Source organism: Papaver somniferum, chromosome 5 (assembly GCF_003573695.1).
Source record: "Papaver somniferum cultivar HN1 chromosome 5, ASM357369v1, whole genome shotgun sequence".
NCBI lineage: Eukaryota > Viridiplantae > Streptophyta > Magnoliopsida > Ranunculales > Papaveraceae > Papaver > Papaver somniferum.
Window position 1 is genome coordinate 29,071,565 of NC_039362.1, and position 6,000 is coordinate 29,077,564.

Below are 6,000 nucleotides of genomic sequence, written 5' to 3' on the forward strand. Positions count from 1 at the left end.
ATCACATGCTTGAGATGTGGGAAGAGGAAAATTTTCTTTTCCAGCTGAAGTATGTGTTGCCCGAGGTGCTTTTGGTTTGTCAGTTTGAGTCTTGGGGTGTTGATTTTTTCCGAATTCTTCACGACGTTTTTAAGCCAGCAACTGAATGGATGGGCTTCTCCATTTCAAGTTTACGGCTTACATCTATAGCTATTCAGGAAGAAGTATTAAAGAAATCTCTCCAATACACCACAGATGGTCTTCTTTCCTGGTAATTTACTCAACACAAACCCTCTTGCTGTCAGCCATGGTCGTTTAAGCTGTGTCCGTGGTATCAAACAAAGAGAGGCTATGGGAGGATGTCGATGATACAACTTGTACTCATTATTCCGCATGCTCTAATTGTGTCGAAATTAATGGACTCCTTGAGATGGAAACACAAATTTTATCCAACAGGTCTGGAGAGTGCTATAAGTGTGAGTTGGACCTTTCCAGTTCGCATGTGGATAACGGAAACTCAACTCATACTAGGAGAGTAATTAAATTCCTACAAGTGCAGCTGTTGTTGGGATACTTACGGTGAAATTCTGAATGGTTTCAAATGCAATTCTGGCATGTCAAATGAGTGGTACCTTTAACACACCAGCTGGAGTTTCGGGTACGCAATTCTCTACCATCTCTGGACAAGTACTAGGTTTGTTTATTTCCGTTGTCTTTAGAGGGGATGAAATTAAATTCAGGAAGCTCTGTAGTTGGTGGTCATCTCCAACATATCAATATACCTGGGCAGAGTATCCTATTAGGAAAGTGGACTTATTTGGTGGGGTTCAGATTCATATGGTACTACCCTTGTTGGGTCAAGATTGATGGGCGTTCAAATTTAACCAACTTCTTAAATGACAACTAATGACCTGTGCTATGAAGAAAGACAAGGAGGTGGAAGTACGAGTTAGCAAAGGTGGGGTTGATGTAAAAAAACTACACTCTCACATGCTTATGCAGTTCGGTACAAAGAATGCTCATGCCATAAGTAAACATGGAATTATTCCTTGTTCCCATGGAACTATCCACAAGATTGATGATACAAGTCTTGCTTCTCCTGGTGCCTACCGAACTGTGAAATTTGATGTCACTGGGCTTGGTATGACTGTTTCCTTGCTTCCTTTTATGCATTATCTGAGGTATCTCCATTCACCCGGAACAACATGTGATCATAAGCTAGCTCAGATAATGTTGTACAATAAGGGTCCCTTGACTCCTGGCTTAGAGATGAAGTACTTCATGGCCTCGCAAGAGATTTACTTGTAGTAGGCTCATGTCATGTACCCGGTAGGGTAAGGGAGTGACTACGCACCAGAATGATCATGCGACCTTCATCATTGACCTTCATTCTTGAGGACAAGGATGTTTTCAAGTGGAGTAGAATGTCATGTACCCGGTAGGGTAAGGGAGTGCCCATATCCCATATGTGTCCGTCTTTAGTAATAATAGTGTTATTTGGTGTAGTTAGGAGTGGTAATCAACTATAGGTTGTACTGGTCGGTTGAGATGTAACCACCTCGTGAATTAATAGTCGTTGGATGGTAAGGGAAGAAATGTCTATCTTTATAAGGCAAAGTCTGTAATGAAAAGAGGCAGTCGAAGTTTAATCCAAATCAATCGTTTTAACGATTTAAGGTTGTCTTCTTCGAAACCAGAGAAACTTGGTTCTCTGAATCAGGTAGTTACTATCCAGACCCTGTCATTGTACCTTCAGGTGCATGACAATATATTAAAATAATAATAAAAACTGGCAGGTAGCCTACATCGCTTTTTACATTTGTTGAAAATCCCACCAGTGGACACAGAAGAGTCGTTTGCAGTTTTTTTTTCAGTCTTCCGAACCCGGAACATTTGTTTTTCAATTTGCTGACGAGTTTTGAACTCAATTTAGTGGTATCATTACTTAATGATTTCATCACGAATTTTTTTCTTCCAAAATATTAGGCCATAATGGCACGGCTTTTTAGTAATAAGCGATCGCTGAATTTTTTTATAGTGTTGTGCATAGATATGGTGCTTACTTAGATAGGCATACTCTTAAAAAAAATAAAACTCACTCTAAAATCCTACTACTGCTGACATATATATACTGTCAATATCATTCTTATTTCCCTTTTTGTTAATATGCCTTAGAGAGTACTGAACAAGGGGACGACATGATCTGGGGGAGCATCACAGGGAAAAAACTTAGAAATGATAAATAGTTAGTTTCAGGATTTTATTAAACCAATTTGAAGTGTTGCAACTATAAATCTGCCAAAAACATTTTAAATGGTAAAAAGAAGTTGTATCAAAATGTCTGTGACCAATTTTGATAGCTTTTCAAGATCGTTGAACTTTCTTCTTGTGTTGTGCACAGATAACACACCTACATTTTTTTTGTTCTTGTTGTTGACATATGTTGCTTGCTTAGACATGCATAATGTTAAGAAAGCAAAACCCATTCTAAAACATTTAATATAGGCACCACATTTCCAGAACTCAATATTATTGCAGCTATTATAACCCATACTTCATCTCTATCTCCATTTAGTACTTGTTAGGAAAATATAATCTACTGATTTGAGTATCATTTGGTAACTCTTTATTGCTTGGTGATAAGCACATAATTCATATGATTTTAGCGTCCATTCCATATTTGTTTTGGATATTATTCTTGCATGTATTCGTATTATTAGTATTGTTTTCTCTTATTTGTCTCTAATAGGTGAATCATCAAAAAATGAGATACAAATTTCTGAAAAGAGCTAAGAAAAGAAGTATTCCAAGTATCCAAGTGCCCAAGTCCAAGAGAAGTGGAAGAAATACGACGAAAAGGAGCAAAACGCTCAAAATCAAGAGAAGGGACAAAGACCGATCTTAACTCATTCAAATTAATGATTTCTCATCACCATCTTGAATAAAATTTAAATATAAAAATAATTCAAAAAGAATGAGGTCATTCCGAGTTCGTACGAAGAAGTTGTGGCCAAAACAAGCTTTTATCGAATATCGAAGACGGTAAAGTATGCAAACGGGTACGCATACTTAAGTTCCGAAAATTTCTGCTGGAATTTGAGGTACGCATACCGGTACACATACTTAGGGAGTATAAAAACGTGTATGTATACTTGTGAAGGCCTAAGGTCACGTTTGGGGTCGTTATTTCGGGTCGGGTTCTTGAACCGAACTAAATACTTGATGGCCAAGAAATGCAAACCTATAAAAAGGTATTAGGTCATGGAATCGATCAACTCATATTACACTTTTTTCCTTCATTAATATTTTAGGGTTTACCCCTTTAGGGGGAAACCGGGTAATTGTGTAATCATGAGAAACTAAACTTTTATTGACTAAGGATGAATTCAATGTTCTAAGCGTGAACATTTGTAATCATGAGAAACTCGACTTATCTGAGATGGGTTTTGTTCAGCACACAATCGTGGATAAAGACCACCGTAGGATCAAAGATCCTGTGGCCTGGAAAAAAAGGGCGGGGGAGTAATTCGTGGTCGTTCAGGTGGGCGAGACTAGGGCTGTTAGATGCAAACCCGTGCAAACTCCACTTATCTAATTTTTTTCTCGCGATTTTTTTTTCTTTTCTTTTGTTTATCTTCTTTCGATCTTCTCCTCTCCTCTCAAATCCTCTCAGACTCAGAAGACAATAATCAGAATCTACTCCATACAATTCCTCTTTGGAACATCTTCTAATGGTATTGTATATGGTTATCTTCTTTTCTTTTGTTTATCTTCTTTTCTTTTGTTTATCTTCTTTCGATCTTCTCCTCTCCTCTCAAATCATATTTTTCTAGCAGAAACTTTCGATTTTTGCATATCTATTTTTGAATTTGCGGTTTGTGTGATTGATGCTTTCAGGAATTTTAGGAGGCAAGGTTTAATTATGCAGATCAAAGTAAGAACAAGGTAAACATGTGGAAACCCTAGATTTTTGAATCTGTAATTTTTTTAATAGATTGGGTTTTAGTTTGGTGTAGGCAGATCGATTGAAACATATCGGGTTCGTGCTTTTCGTATTGATTTCCAATTGATGTTGAATGATTCAATGGTGGTCGATATTTCCAAGGTGGTAAAAATATTGAAATTGAAACCTTATAATTTAGAATTGTAGCTTCAGAGTTGATTTGATTAGGGTTTAATATGACGGTTCGTATTGCTTTGATTTAGTTTTTTTTTTTTTTTTGCTTTCTTCTTTCTTGTTGGATTCATCATTGACAATCTTGATGGCTTTTAAGTGTTCAACATACGAATCTGAGATGGGTTTGTTCAAGAAATTGGATAAGAAGATACTATTGTTTCCATAGTTTTGAGAGTTTGCAGCTAGAAGAGGTGAGACTGGTGATGGTGGATAAACTGGTGGTGATTTGCAGAAGAAAAATGGTGTTGTAGCTGCTGTTGAAGTAATTAGGTATCAATAAGAAGTTCTGTGGTTGTTGCTTTTGATGAATTTAATGGTTGGTTAAAGTCTTGATAGTTTAAAGCCTGTGAATGATTGAACAGAGGAATTGATTTGGTGTCGATTACCTCTAAGTTTTGAATACCTGTCAAATAGATAACAACATTAATAGTTTCCACATGACTGCATCACCTTGCTGTAAACTCCACACAGAGAGCATTAGTTTCCTTCTTAATTTCGTACCAAACACCAATAACACTACCACAACCTCCAAAACTGGATGCCTTTTTCCACAGTTTAATTCATCTTCATTCCCTATAATTCAACCTACAACTATAACTTTCATCACCCTTCAATTGGCCTGTTAATGAAACTCAACATCATCCATTCTGCCACAATTACCCACTGCATCTGAAGAGCATCTATAATTCTTGATAACAACATAATCAATCACCAACATACTTCATCTGAAAATCCCATTCAAACCAACACAATCACGAATTCCACCTTGACCTAACATGCATCTACTTAACCCATCTACCACAAATTCCATTTATGCGATCTACTCAATCCATCATGAATGTTAGCTCATCATTCTTCTATATCTATATCTTTTCTGATCTTTATCATCAATTCGTCACAACCCCTTCAATTTCTTCTCTGGTTTCTTCTCATAAACCCTAACTTCTGATTCGATTTACTAAAAATATAAAATTAAACCATATATGAGATGGGTTCTTGAACAAACCCATCTCATATAGTAACTTCTGAGATGGGTTCTTGAACAGACCCACCTCAGATTCGTATGTTGAACACTTAAAAGCCATCAAGATTGTCAATGATGAATCCAGCAAGAAAGAAGAAAGCAAAAAAAAAAAAAAACTAAATCAAAGAAATACAAACTGTCATATTAAACCCTAATCAAATCATCTCTGAAGCTACAATTCAAAATTATAAGGTTTCAATTTCAATATTTTTACCACCTTGGAAACATCGACCACCATTGAATCATTCAACATCAATTGGAAATCAATACGAAAAGCACGAACCCAATATGTTTCAATCGATCTACCTACACCAAACTAAAACCCAATCTATTAAAAAAATTACATATTCAAAAAGAAGATGTATATAGAAATATTGTTGCTGGAATTACATTAGTTTCAATTTTTTTTTATGTTTCTTTGTTTGATTAAGTTTTTTGATTGATTGTTGAGGAGGAAGGAAGTGAGATACAATATATAGACTGGATTATCTTTCCCAAGAAGCTTTTCCTATTTTTTAATAAGCAGGTTTCACAATCTCAGAATACCACGAACTCAGCAATCAGATTGGCAATATTAATCTTACATGTATGTCATCTAATACCCTTACTCATGTTGATTCAGAGAAGCTTGACAAAGGAGTGTCGGAATTGAAAACTGAAAATCGTGGGCTTGAGGTCTATGTTTATGGTGATGATAGATTTCTTAATCCAGAGTTCCGTTTATATTGAGAAGTAAAACAAACCAACATACGATATAAAAAGTCAACATGTAGCTTTCTAAGTCATACCCAAGATAGGAGTTTAGATACGGTAATGAAGA